The sequence below is a fragment of the Hoplias malabaricus genome, chromosome 5, assembly GCF_029633855.1.
Source record: "Hoplias malabaricus isolate fHopMal1 chromosome 5, fHopMal1.hap1, whole genome shotgun sequence".
In the NCBI taxonomy this organism is placed as follows: domain Eukaryota; kingdom Metazoa; phylum Chordata; class Actinopteri; order Characiformes; family Erythrinidae; genus Hoplias; species Hoplias malabaricus.
Genome location: NC_089804.1, coordinates 26,835,540 through 26,851,203, shown reverse-complemented (window position 1 = coordinate 26,851,203; position 15,664 = coordinate 26,835,540). Strand labels below are relative to the sequence as shown.

At 38.7% G+C, this 15,664-nt stretch overlaps 1 protein-coding gene across 3 annotated transcripts in view; it reads right to left on the bottom strand.

The window, feature by feature from the left end:
• draxina (dorsal inhibitory axon guidance protein a) overlaps positions 1-15,664 on the bottom strand; it is a 36,170-nt gene that overhangs the window by 16,330 nt on the left and 4,176 nt on the right. For 2 of the 3 annotated variants that reach the window (XM_066671185.1, XM_066671187.1), the window contains exon 1: positions 12,190-12,245. The exons of the other annotated variant lie outside the window; for it this stretch is intronic. The gene's annotated coding sequence lies outside the window, so the exon portion shown is untranslated. Of the gene's footprint in view, positions 1-12,189; positions 12,246-15,664 lie in introns of those variants that run through there. 3 annotated transcript variants of the gene reach the window in all.

The following is a 15,664-nucleotide window of genomic DNA, read 5'->3' as shown; positions in this document are numbered from 1 at the left end:
GGGCCTTTGAAAGGGCTGCTGATGAAACAAAGCGTCCCGCGGATCCGGGGGAGGTGTGGAGGATGCTGGTGAAACACGCCGGGCTCACCTCCTGCTGCGCTCGGCGGGACGTCCCCCCCACACGCATCACAAGCTTGTAAACAAGAGCCACGCCGAGCGTACACAACATCTGGCACAGGAGCCTGGGTCTGTCAGAAAGACAGGCGCTCAGTCAGGAGGTGGTTCGGATGACCATGAGATGACTGGAGGAGAGGAATGGGTGGCTAGCGAAGCGAATCACACTGTCGGTTTATGTGTAATGAGAATGGCCTGATTTATGTAGATGCTTCCAATATGTCAATTACCATTAATGATCCAGTCAAGGGCTGTTGTAGTAGAACACAAGCAAATATAAAGTAATCAGCCATGAAACATTGCACATTTACAGTGGTTTTCCATCAGTTATAACTAAGTGGACGAAGATGCTAAGTGTTTTGTTTGCTCTTCTCAGGAGCACTTCAGTGTTGTGGCAAAAATGTATGACATTTACATGTGTGACATTTAAAAGTGATTTAACAAAACTAAATATCTGTTGTTGTTTTTTTGTGGTGCAAGCTACTGTTTCTACCGATTAAACCCAAATATGCTTAACATTTCTGTCATCATTTATGAATTCTGTGATGCAGCCAACAATAAGTGCATCCAACAATAAATGCAGTTTTATATCGCAATGCAAAATACGACAGCACACAACAAACCCAAACCCACATACTGATGCAGATTTCTATGGTCAGTGTGAACAGGCACAGGAGCCCACTGTTATGATGAACAATCGGACTTCATGTGGAGGCTCTGCATGCTGTGTAGCACACATGGCAGCTGTGGATGAACATAACAGGTGACAAAATATGCGATTGGTGTCATTAAAAGAGGTATACCATCACATAAATGTGTGCGATTTTAAGAAGCACCCCTCAACAAAGATATTTTGAATGTGAAAACTCATAAAGGTGGTTTCAGCTTCACATGACCCTCGCAAATATCACTGAAAATATAGCAAGGCATTTAAAGGGGACATTTAAAGAGTCTCTGTAGATTAGAGGTGGCATATAGTTTGCATATGTAATGTCATTGGGTTAATATCAGTATAAAATGCTGAATTGAATGAATGTGGCACAGCCCTGTGACAAAACTAACATAAAAAAATGGAAAAACAAAGTGTGTGATGTGATTAATAACTGTATATTTCATCTAGCGTTGTAGTGGTGTGGGTATAACAGCGTACCTTAAAAAGGTAATGTTAAATGAGTTGTTAAATGTTTTATTTTTGAATTGTACTAAGGTTGGACAACAATTCTATATCTATATATATATATATATATATATATCACAATATAAAATGTTTCAATAAAATATGATTTTTAGATATATTTTCAATATTTGAATATATTTACAGTGTGTGTCACTGGCTGATGGTCCTTACATGGCGCTGCCCTCAGTTCATTGCACTCAATTTTAAAGTCAGTTTAAAAATATTAATATTGACAAAGCCAAGAGGAGTTTGTTTGATGGTGATGTCATTTTTTGCCGGTTTTTCTGTGTCTTTTTTGTTGTTCATATTCATATTAGAATTATATCGTATTTACCGAAATTAAGAAACATATTGTGATGCAAATGTTATCATCCAGCTCTGAATAAAAATTGTACTGAAGAAAAACAAATAGCATCAGTATAGAGGTTCAAGGTTTCAGTATCTGTAAACGAACAGAAAAGTGGAATCCTGCCATCCCTGCTCTGGATGTAGCACAGAAACATTAGGTAAGACTTAAGTGTTAACTTATGCAACAGACATTAAAGAAGCAAGAAGAAGCAGCGAGTAGATGATCCATCTCATTCTCATGTACAATCCAAGTGTATCCCTTAAAAACATCAAAAAACACTGATGCTTCAAAACAGCTCTCCAAGTTCTTGATGACACTAAAAGAGGCAAATTACCAAGTGCTGCTGAATGCCCAAAAAATTGGTTTTGGAGACGGCAGATAGGACATAATTGGATAAGGAACAAAATCCTCATCTATTCTTCGCAGATATACTTCTGGCACATCTTAAAGCACAGCAGGCAGCAGAAGATTTCATGTGTTATTCAACAAAGCAGGATCACAACAGGGGGCTTGAGGATGTCGCTGGGAATTTTGCAAAGTAGGAGAAACGCAGACCCAGAATGTGAATCTATTCTGAAAAAATATATAAATAAATACATCAGGAAAGTCAAAGTACGTGAGATGTTTGGTGCATGTTCCAGTGATAGCTGCTGTAGCACATCATACATCAGCTGCAGATTGAAAGCTAGGTTTGTGTTGGATAAATGTAGGGCACATGAACTCAGTGACATCTATAGGGGCTGGGGAGCCAGGGGCGAAGTGAGAGAAGCTTAACACACACTGAGAACGTCAACCAACTTCTCCACCTGCTGAGCGCCACAGCTCCAGCAGCCATCTGCTGCAGTCCACTGAGGCGGCCTTTAAAAAGCTCCCGACTCTTAGGCAGGAGAGGAGTTGACAAAAAAAAAGACAAGGGAAGATGAAATGGCCTCGGTTTCAATTCTTCATCTTGGAGATCTAAGGAGGTCAGAGTAGCTTCCTTCAACTGAAGACCACACTCCAAGTAGGAGTGATTTTTCACTGCATTTTTTAGAACCACAGCAGGCTAAGTTTGAGATCAATAAAACAACAGACTTGCAACAGGCCTGGTCCAGATATATTGTTGCTGTCCAGTGATAATAATAACATTAGAGAGAAAGCAAAAACTTTATTACATTTCAATGGAAGTCAATGTAAAAGAATTGTACATTTTGGAGGATTTCTATTGGTCCATTCATCCTGAAATTACAGCGGCTGTGTTGAATGAAAATCAACAAAAATGGAGGTACATGTTTTTGTTTGGAACGTGATTATATAATGGTTCACAAGAAACTGGAACAGAAAGCATTGGACAGAAGGTGTCCTGCGGTATCTGGCACCAAGACATTAGCAGCAGGTCTTTTGAGTCCTGTAGGTTGCAAGGTGGTGCCTCCTTGATCAGACTTGTTTTTCAAGCACATCCCACAGATGCTCAAATAGATTAAGGTCTGAGGAATTCAGAGATAGAGTGTCAACACTTTGAACTCTTTGTCATGATCCTCAACCCATTCCTAAACAAGCTTTGCAGTGTGGCTGGGAGCCTTGCCTTTATCCAATAATGCATCCTGGTGTCATTTTTCTCCAACTAATTTACACACAAGCAACCAAAAATCCACATGATGTGCAAGATTCATCAGAGAAGAAAAAATTTGAATTTCTCCACGGTCCCACTATGATGCTCAAGTGACCAATGCTGCCGCTTTTGGTGGTGGGCCGAGGTCAGCATGGGCATATAGTTGTCTAGCCAGTTTGACTTTGTCATTATTACACTTGCACATTTTTCTGGATCATACTCAAGGCCTGACTGTTCACCTGTTGCCAAATAAATCCTGCCTCTTGACAGAACTTTCCCGCCTCTTGACCAGACAATCAGTTTCACTCACTTCACCTGCCTGTGGGTTGTAATGTTGTAAAGATATTGGAAACTCATTTTATTCCAAGTATTTTTGTAAATTTGGAAAAAAAGAATAATCAGGATCTGAAGGATGGGTCCTTCAGCATCACCCCACCCCTCAATTGAAGGAAAGTGAGAGGGCTACAGTGTCTTTCTTAGCGAGATGAAGAGGCAGCTTGTTTGGCAGAGAACCAATTTCACACCAACAGATCAGCTCCACTGAAAAGACAGGCACGACAAACACAGCAAGACGATTACAAAGGCAAGACTTACAAAAGACCTACACAACATCCAAGACAGAGTTGGGCAAGAGAAAATGTAGCTTTCAAGCGTGTCAGACCAAATTTTGGTAAAGAACCATCAAGTGACCCAGAGGTTTAGACAGTGATTATACTCTAATAATTAGGGGTGTTTGACCTCATAATAATTGCATACACTAATAAATGCATATCCAGACCAGCTGCTCACCTCCATCTACTGCTGCCAGCCTCTGACCACTCACTATGATCAACTACACTGAAGTAGAAATGGTCTGATTAGCAACACTCTGGCTGATGCTTCCAATCTGGTGCATTATTATTATTATGCCCCCAGATTGATGTCACTGTTATTTTCATTGTACTGTAGCATAATGACACTTAACTAGTGATAACTTAAATTTCAATCTGTAGTGTGATCAGAGGAGGATGGATCCCTTTTGTGAGTCTTGGTTCCTCCCAAGGTTTCTTCCTCCAGCCTCAAGGGAGTTTTTCCTTGTCACTGTCGCCTTCGGCTTGCTCACGTTGGGCTTTGATTTAAATGTTCTGTTCTGATACTAATTATGCGAAGCTGCTTTGTGACAATGTCAGTTGTAAAAGGCGCTATATAAATAAATTTGATTTGACATACTGAATCAGAAATTTAGAAAATGATTCAATTTCATTTGGGTATTTTCTAATGATTTCAAAATATTTTTATACCTATACTGCAATTTGTCTCGGGTTACTACTTTACCTTTATTTGCTACACAAAACATGGGAGTTTCTTTTTTAATTCATCCGAGAACTTACATTTACGTGTCGGCATAGCTGCTCGAGATGAGGGTAGGTACATGAGCTTTGCCTGACGTAAACAAGGACTACTGACGTGCAGACTGACCAATTAAATGTTTACAGAGGTTATCGACCAATAACGGTAGCTCTACAGTCAGACCGTCCAATCAGAAGAGTTTAGGCTACTTCACCACGCCCCCTTCGCACTCAAGCGAATCAATCGGAGTAGGGGAGGGCGGGACTAGTTTGTGAACGAAACGCTTCTCGAAATTCTATGTAAAGTCTAAAAAACAACATTTTTTTAAGTCTAAAAAAGAGGACATGTCCGGGGGAAAGAGGACGTCTGGTCACCCTACGTAAAAACCAGTTACATTTTAATGTTGATACAATAATGCCCATGTGCCAACTCTAAGAAAGTGTGTGGCATTTAAGTTCATACAACAATTTGGTCACCCTATTTAACATGGATTTTTACATTTGGAATTTTGTGGTGGTGGTGGAGGGGTTAGTATTAAATCTACTAACATGAAAATCTGTGTTCAGTCTCCATCTATATTTTTACACTCCAAGTAAAACTGCATGAGAGACGTGAAGAAGAAATCTCTCAAGTGCTTGCAGATTTAATCGAGCAGGTTTTGTAAAGCCTTAGATTAACTAAAGCAAACAGGACGAGAGGGGAGTAAACACACCACCAGGAAACTCAGCTGCTGTCTCCGCTCGAGCAATACCAGGGATTTCACACCCCTCGCTGCAACTTTTGGCAGCTCGGAATGTGTCTGAGACTCAAAGCTCAGAGGAACACCTTTGGTGTCAAAATTGCCATAAGGAGAGCCCATCTGCTGCCAAGTGATCAGAAAATGGAGGGTGGGGGGAGTGGAGGTAGAGAGAGGAAAAAAAATTGGGAACGATAGAGAGAATAAGAGAAAATAAGGCAGTGTATATGCCGCAGGTACAGCAGCTGGGGAGCACCATCAAACTGTCAGCATTTCACAGCAGAGACATTTGGACCCCAGTCATTTTACTAAGAGCATCGAGAGAGCTCCATATAGTCACAGCAGGAGAACCCTCTCACTCTCTCAGACACACACAGTGCTCTAAAATGATTTTAGAGAGAGATCTATAGTCAGAACTTTGAATCAATGTACATTTCTATTAAGATAAAACAGTAATAAGACAACAGCAATCAAACTAATACTGTGGCAGCGCAGAGAATGGGAGGGGCTTTCTTTGTTTGTTTGTTCCCTTGCTTCTTTGCTTGGTGCCCTTTTAAGAGTTAAAGAAAGCTCCTTAAAACGCAGTAATTATTCACCAACAGTTCAAAACAGTCCCCTATTCACTGTGTAGTGCGCTATTTTGCAGTCCCCATATTGTAGTAGTGTCCGAAAACATGGTGGACAATTTTCAGTGCACTCAAACAATCCCACTATGCACCACCAAAAATAATTTGCATACAACTGCAATTACTGCTACCTTACATCCACTGCCCGCCTTCTGACGTGAATTCGCTCTCACCAACACATCACGTCTGTTCTCCAATATCTTCACTGGCTTCCCATGAAGTATAGGATTCAATTAAAAAAAAAGTCCTTCTCACTTACAAAGCTCTTAATAACCTTACCCCTTCATACCTCTGTGATCTTCACCATCCTTACAAACCCACTCGAACTCTCTGGACAGATTTCTTGAAAAGCACTATACAAATACAAAGTATTATTACCATTATTACCCATAATCCACTCCGTTTAATGGTAAAAATGCACACGAGGTGGTGTTCGATATCATTCACTGCCCTCCTGTTCAGTTCTGTTCCCTATAATAGTACACTACATAGTCAATAACATAGGTAGTAGTGAATAGGGAGCCATTTCTGACACAGGGTCAGTCTCATTACCTCACCACCTCTGGTGACATTTTTTATATAGTACCAGTCAAATGTTTGGGTACACCCACTCAAGCAGGGTTTCCTTGGTTTTGGGCCATTTTCCACATATTGTGAACGTACAGTCAAAAGTTTGGACATCTTCTCATTCAATGTTTTTCTTTGTTTTTGTATCATTTTCTACATTGTAAATGAATATGGAAGACTTTAAAACTGTGAAGGAAAATGTGGAATTTTGTAGTAAACAAAAACATGTGAAACAAACCAGAATAAGTTTTATATTTTAGATTCTTCAAAGTAGCCATCTTTTGTTTTGATGACAGCTTTGCACACTCTCTGCGTTCTCTCAATCAGCTTCATTAGGTCATCACCTGGAATGGTTTTCAGTGAACAGCTATGACCTCGTCGAGAGTTAATTTGTAGAACTCCTCGCCTTCTTAATGTGTTTGAGACCATAACTTGGGTTGTGCAGAGGTAGGGGCTGGTACACTGTCCTTTACAGTTAATAGCCCTATTCCACCAATGGCTAATGAGATGATGTGTTCAAACGTTTGACTGGTACTGTACATATAAAAATTTGATCACAGCGGTTGTCCTTCACATTTTGTGAAAATTCCACATTTCATGATTGAACCAACAGAAAAAAATTGTACAATAACTTCTATTGAACATTAAGAAGATTTTTTTTTCCTTCTCCTATAAAGTTTCTATTTACTTACATTTATATCATCCTGAGGACATTCGGTCCCCACACAGATATAAATACATACACACAAACAAACAATTTCCTCTCATCACCAGAAAGGTTTGAGATGCAGGGAAGCCATATAAAAACACCATATGCCAGTGACCATTAAATGAGTCCACACTATCAACGCTCGAGTCCAAATAAGAGACGTCTGCAGTGGTGCTAATTGGAGAATGACAGAAGCTCCAATTTGTGGAGCACAAAGGAGCCAACATGAGGATGAATTAGAAACACCAGTCACACTAAGCTTTTCACTGACCCCACTTGTTTGGGTTCTCTTTTTTAGACAGATGTAGGGGATGAGTCCCTTGTGGCCCGTTTCTCATCGGTAGCTATCGACGCCTTGCCCGACCTTTGAGAAAGTTAATTCCCTTCAGAAATTAATGCCTCGGTGGGGAAAACAGTGAGAAGAAAATCAATTCATGAATCATCTGAAATAACACTATTCCCAATTATTTGTTTCATAATTTATCCACGCCTGGAGGAAAAGGCAGGCATTATTCGAAAAGTACAACATCAAAACAAAGAGAGTTTCAGGAATTTAGAAAATGTGTTGTTTTTATGAGGTTTGTCAATAAATTGGAACATAAAAATATAAAAATATGTCAGAAGTAGAGCATTGTCCGTGTATTTCCTTTATTTATTTATTTATTTATCATTGGCAAAAATGAACAATTTAAAGAGATTATAGAAGATTCTGGAAAACTGCTGCTCACAGCACCAAATTATGCCCCTCCCCCAGCATAGTTTTCATTCAGAACCTCAGCATTTTTTAAGGTGGAACATTATGTTTGAGTAAGAAGTAGACTGTACCTTGTTTTGTTGAAGTTTAACTTGTCTATAAGTTTTGAATCACTTTTGAATTACCAGAGAATCTCATTTGTAACTCAAGCTGTTTGGTTTTATAGCATTTTCCGTATGCTTTCACTATCACAGGAAGTTAACGGTTGGAGTCAGTTGCATGTCTGAAACTGTAAAAGTAAATCAATAATGCCTGTGTGCGAAGCTGGAACAGAGCAACATCCTCATCTTTTATAATGCTTTTAAACAAAAGTTTTCCCCACAATCCAAATATTTCAGATGCCGTTTCTCAGCTATGACTCAATCAGCGACTCACAGAGAGAAAACCTGAGCCAGTTTGGAGCGAGTTTCTTTCTAATGTACTGTGCCACTAATTCATACAAACACGGGATATTTTTTCAGTGTGCAAACATACCAAAGAGCTAGCAAATGGTGAGGAAATGCTCTTTAAATTTGATAAAAGGTGAATTGGATTAAAATCAGGAACATCGCCGTTAAAAAGAAGAAAGGGGGATAAATAAAGTCAAATAATATGACAATAAAAAAATCAAATAAAAATGATACATTTACAAAAACACAAGATAATGGCACAAGTAATGGATGCATGTATTAGAATTACTAGAGAAATCAGTTACTATTTTTACTATAATTTAAATTCAGTTGACACCTTGAAAAAATGATTAGCAAATTTGACTGAAATGGTCATTGATATCTGCTCCCGTTACTATATTAATCAGCTACTTTTAGTTCATAGTAACCTTCTCACAAGACTCTAACCTTAAACTAACAAAGTTTACCAGGGGTTAAAATGTCCTAACACTTTATATGCTGTATGTACATAACCAAGTCAACCAAGTCTTTGGTCCTGACAAGGCCCTGGCCACCACACTGGCCGAGAAGGACGTCGTTCTTCTAAAGTAGCAATCTGTGAGTGTGACTGAGCTCCATGTGTAGCTGCCCACATGAAACACTGGCAGCAGCTGATGCCATTTGTGCTGGCTGCGATTCCGGCATAGTGAAAAATGAAAATACACTATATGTCCAGAAAATATCCAGACACCCCTTCTAATTAGTGCACTCAGCTTCTTTAAGGTGCGCCCGTTGCTGACACAGGTGTTCAATTATACATGCACAGCTTGTATAATCTCCAGTGAAGAGCACTGCCAATGAAATGGGATGCTCTGAAGCATCTGCACATGAGCTTATGGTCACCTAGCTTATTGCCAAGCATCAGACAGAGGGAACACAGCCTCTAGCTTTGGGCTGTGTTCTCTGGAGTGATGGAGCACCCTGCATTCATCTGGGATGAGTCAGACTGACTTGGATCTAATCACACTGTATCAGTACCAGACAGTACCTGCTACAGTGTCTGAATGCAATCAAATCCTCAAAGAAAAATGGTAAATCGAAATGGATAGGACTTATGAATCGAAATCTGGCAAAAACAAATAAATAAACAAAAAAATAAATAAATAAAGTTTCATTATTTTGTCTTAGAGCACGCTGCGTGCACATGGACTAAAAAGCAAAAAATCTCATCTCAAGACAATCATAAAGCAATGTCTCAGACTTCAAAAAATATATCTGTAACAGTTTCATGTAATAGCTTTCTGCGTGGAAGCTTTTAGAGGCAGTAAACCAGCTTCTCGTATCCCACTAGTTTCTCTGGAATGCTGCATTTCACACGTTAAAAATAAAAAAAAAAATTAATATTCACTTATTTATGTCATTAGATTTACATGTAGAAGAAATAATGCTTTAAATGGAACATTTTCTGAAAAAAAAAATCACTTTAGCACATTATTTTGGGGATTTAAAGCCCACCAACCCACAAACCGTGAAACAAGTCCACCTACGATACGTTTTTTCTGTGGTATGCCTAAGTCAGAAAACATGGGATAAAATAATTCACTCTAATTTTGTGCTGTTTCTCGGTGCAGTAACTCCTCGCTTGAGTTTCTCCCATCGCAGCTCTGGAGTTGTGATTATGTGAGAGCACAAAACGAGGTTAAACAAGAACGGAGGAGAAAGAAAATCAAGCAAAAATGACTAAAAAACAGGGCTTCAGCTCAGCACTTTTGGGCTCTTGTGCTGAACTGAATTGTGGCTCATCCTCATTTAAAGGAACAAGCGCTAAATAGGGCTAATGTGTAGACTGCGGGAGAATGCTGCTGTGGTGATGGATCCTTGTGGTGTTTTGAGCAAAGCATGTCACCGATTTTTATTTAAGACCTCAAGGATGTACTTGCCAACGTACTAAAGCCCTTTCCTCTGGTTAAGATGGAGGAACATTGCGCTAGTAACCTATTCTCTCTTTGTTTATGCGCAGTTTATCCTGGAGGTTTTGTGAAAGTAGAATAAGAGTTTTGTTTTGAAGACACCACCAGAAATATTACTCAGGAAAATACAAAGAAAAAGAACCAAGGAGATACAAAAAGAAATAAAATAATAAATAAATAACAACAAAAATAAAATAAGGTATTTTCAGAGGAACCAACGCGTCACTGTGACAAACCAGCGCTAAGTGTGCTTATGGAAATAAACTGTTCATTAGTTTTGCTTCAATAGCAAAAATGCAGCACTTTTGAGAAGGATTTAAGGATTTTGTTCGGCTCAATACAGCACACTGATATGCAGACGGTGCTTCTCGTCACTGTCAGGAAAAAAATAAAGTCCCTGAAAATGCAACTTCACCAATGAAGGAAAAATCCTTCTTAGCTTTCAGTGTCAGATAATGTATAAAGATTTGTCTTTGTGGAACATTTTTATTGGTCTATTCCTCATGAAATTGTAACACCAGGTATAGAGCAGCTGGCATTTTCAGAGGATGCCAAACAAAATGAAAAGAAAACAAACAAACAAAACATTAACTTATTTAACACCTGGGGCTAAAAAAAAAAACGTATGGTTACTGGTTCTGTTTAAGGAATCTGAAGCAAGTGGCATGAGGAAAAAACTCGTATGTGAAGTTTTCAGGGGGCTCCAAATCACCCCCACTATCCCCGACTGTATGATTTATATCCTGCTCTGCTGAGCTGATGTCCTACTTGGAGAGGCTCTCTATACAAAGCACTCAAATGGGAACAGTAAGGCAGGTGCGAGTACACACACACACGGTATTGTTTTCATGCACTGTGGGGACATTTGACAGGATAACATTCATTGTGTGGTCCTTGAAAGCAAGAGAAGTCCCCACAATGTGATATATTCCAGCTGCACACACACACATACACAAATACATTATTTTGCCTGCCTCAGCATATTTTGAGAATATTTAAAGCAGCAATAAGAGACTCTGGAGAAATCCAGCTTCAGAGTTTCACATTAACATGAACATAGCTAAACAGGAACAATTACACATTAATAAAGATGTACACAAACAAAACATCACTAACATCCGTGATGCAGCTACTAGCCCACACTCATAAATATGATGGTTCTACATGGGTTCTTATTTGAAAAAATAAACGTTCTTTATAGAACACCAAGCACACAGATAACATTTTGTGTGATTAAAGGGTTATTTGCATCATGAAGGGCTTCTTCAGATTGATGGAGGATGTGCTATAGGTTCTACTCAGCACTTTTTAAAGAAGGGTTCTATATGGCACCAAAAAGACTCTTCTATTTTACAATGTCTTGTTAACAAGCTTGTTACAACAGAAGAACCGTTATTGACCCCTTTTTTTAAAAGGTGCTGTGTTGCATCTATGGCACATCCTCCATCAACCTGAAGGACCCTTTAAACATGCACAAAGTTTGAGTTTTCAGAGTTCTATAGGTTATAAAACATCTACTTTACTTTTCTTTATCATCGTAGAAACATAATTTTAAAATGTGTACTATAACTAATATAAATTAATAAATAATAACAAAAAGCAAGAGAAAAAAAAAGTGACGTAAGGTATTTTGACGTCAGAAATACATTCCAAAATAATAGAGCCCAAGGGTTAGCGTTGTAAACACTAAACAAGTTTGTGCCGCCAACTTTAATGCAGTTCAGAAAAGAAACAACCCCCATAAACCACACCAAACCAAAACCTGGAAAAAGTTATGAACCTTTTCCAAAATTACTGCAGTTTATGAACATTACAGGCCATTAAAGGTTGTGTGGGAAACCGTTTCTGAGGCGGTAGAGAACGGGAATGTGCAGAAATAATGAGAGAAGAGCTGCTCACCGTATCCAGGATCCGCCGCTCGCTATGTGAGATGCTCAACTGAACTGAAGGATCTCTAAGCGCGCGCACGCCAGCGCGTCATCCCCAGCGCGTCCCCGAGACCCGTGGACGGGAGATTCGAATCAGCAGCAGAATCGATTCACTTCGGTTTGAGAGGGTTCGTTTTTCTGACTCGCTTCGTCGTGGCCCTTTGTTGTTTCCAAATTGAATGAACTCATGTAAATCCCTCGTTTAGCTCTGAGAAATTATTTATTTTGGATAAGTGCTGCGAAACTAGACCGGTTTAATTAAAGCGTTGTTTCAACTTTATTGTTGTGTGGTAATTATGGAAACGACAGTGTGTATAAGAGTAGATAATGAAAAAATTGAAGATGAAACGAAACTTAAGGACAGATCTGGGTGTCTATTCATGCTAAGAAAAAACAACTGAATAAAATATTTAATAAATAATTTTGAGTTATCACATTACTTAAATTCCATTGGGTGACAGAAATGAATTTTTGAGGAAAAAGTTGTGTACCTCTAAAATTATTATCCAATTATAATGTCTTAAAATAACTACACTTGACAGTTTCCTTTATATTTTTGCTAACGTATATGATTTTTGCCAACTTACATTAGAGGTATTAATAAACAATGATTTTCAATTCAAATTCAGTCTCCACTTAAACAAATACAATGAATTTCCATTGCATTTCATCATCTCCTCCATATACAATGCCTTTTGGTTCTGCTTTAATATCATCTCATTCATATACAATACAATAACTCTTGATTTGGAAAAGAGTGCCTGCTTCAGTGTACTGAGAAAAAATCCAGCACAAGACCTTGTTTTTAATAATTTTACAGGCTCTTAAAAGACTCCTCCACCGGCCTTTGAAGGCTGCTCAGTAGAGCACAGTGATTCTCATATTTTGCACACCACTGCAGTATAGGACAGTAGACATGAAGGGGAATTTCACTGCATAAATAAATAGTTCAGATATAAACAGTTACTCAGAGTAGTTTAAAGGGATTTTTTTTGTTCTAGGGACAAAGTATGTTTATTAATATTATTAAATAAATATTCACAAATACACCCCTTATAATCAGTGAACTCAGGGACTTTGAGTTGCAGAGTTTGACAAGGGTGAATTAAAGGGTATAAGCTGGGGGTGGAGTGCAGAACCAACACCAATATGTGACCTCACTAAGGCAAATTCAGGTCAAGAATATTCAAATCTTCCCCAATATTTAGTTCGAAATGCCCTGACACCCCTGATTCTTCCTTGTGATGATTAGAAATGCCAGGCATTTGGAATGGAATCCTGGAGAGAATATATACCTCTGACTGAAAGCCATGAAATCCTCACAACAATGTTTCAGATGTCTAATGCAAAACCCTTCAGGGAAAGTAGAAGCTGTTACTGCAGCAATGGGGCAAACTGTTATTTCAAAAGACTTAAACTCTTCCTCTCTTCGTCTCTTTGTTCCTGGCAGAAATTCAACTGTTTTTGGACATTTACTCTACTGCATTGTGCAATATATGACCAAAAATTGGTGGATATCTTTTTGTCAAACATTTTTTCTGAAATTAATGGTACTTAAGAGTTTATTCCCTTTGATGCAGTTGATAAGATCTGGATAACAAACACCACACCTCATCTTAAAGGCACTCAGTGGTACTCCATCACTCCACAATAACATTGCAACAGCCTAATTCTAGGTGACACTTAGCACTGGACATGAGTTCAAGCTCCACAGCATTTTATACTGATTCAGGCTTTTCTATGGAGATTATACAAACTGTTTTTGTGTACAAATAAACGTGTGTCCACCTTAAAGCTACTGAATTCCCAAATTTAAAGGGATGCCAGGAGAAGGCAAAATGCAATTTAAATCTTAATTTAATAAATGTAAAGAAATTTTATTTCAAATATGATTTGGACCATTCCCATTGGGCCACCGCTGGGTTCGGTTGATGTAAAAATGATTACATGCTTCCCTCGTTACATAAACAATGTTGTATAAATTCAGCATTTTTTCCTATTACAGTATTAGTCCTCTCCTAACAGACTGCATCAACGGAGTGTCTCTGACTTCAAAACGAAAATCAATCAGCATGCAAATAGCACTGCAAAAGGTACACGCCAGTCTTTCTCCACTGCATAACATCTTACTAAGTTTGAAAGCTGCCAGAAAGTTTGTCAGAAAGAAAAGGGAATAAAGAGCCCCTCTCTGTAGGGGAAGCAGCGGATGGTGCGGTGTTTAGCAGCAGGGGGTTTGAGAGCTCAGCTTTCCAAAGGACCCCCCGCCTGCAAGTGTGCATTATCAGCAACCACTGGCTCTCTGAGGAGCGCCCTACTCTACTCCAACGCACACACAAACCCTGAGCCTCTGCCTCACCAATGCAGCCCCCCTGTGATCCCTGCCTCTTCTGGGGCTTCCGTAACCTAAATCACATTTGCCCTCCAGCCACACACACACACACACAGAAACACAGAATACACAGACACACACTTTCAGCACAAAATTATCCTCCTTAACAGTGGGATTCCGCCTGAAATAGAACCAGAAACAATCTCAGCAGAAATTAAGAGCAAGCCTTTCATGAGTGATGTGAATTATATTAAACATATTCCATGACATCCTGATGAACTGCACACAAAAGTTAACATTGACAAAATTAATTATTATGTTATTGTGTAATAATAAGGGTTCAAACTTCTAATTTCAAAAAGCTTTCATGTTTTTATGATTCTTTAGGAAAATATTTTATGCATGAAATTTTAACACTTGTCCACAGTGTGATTTAAAATTAACAGGAGGAACTACTGCCACAGTTGTGGCATACAGACCAAAAAACTATATATTTCCCACTTTAAAATTAAGTTTATACAGCACATAAACCATTAATGCTCTTCAGGCTGAGTGCCATCAAATCTTTCAAGAAGTGTTCACACCCTACCCATTAATACCCCATAATATTTGAAGAAATTTTGGGCATTCAGTGGCCACGATACTGACCAGAATGTTTGTGGTCAAATGCGCCCCCTTTTGGTAAAAAAAAAAATAAAGCACCGTGTTAAATAGGAGTTCCAAGATCTGACACACACACACACACACGGAAGGAAAAAAAACACAATGTAAACAAACGAGAAGACAAGTTGTTGTGTGAAACATTGCAAAATATATTTAACACTGAATTACATGTGATTGTCAAGAGACCATATATATATATACCATATATCTCTCACACACACACACACACACACATACGTATAGAATTCTTAGCTAAAATACTGTGCATCTTGAACATGTCAAGGTATGTAAATGTAACCGACATTTATGTACACACTTACATTGTATTTACATAGTGATTTACAATATCTCACAAGGTGAGTCTATGGTTAAAGCAACACAAGCTTTGGATTTAAAAAAAAAAAAAACGATCAAAAAGACAATATCAACAGCTTTGGTCTGAGAGAGGAACTCG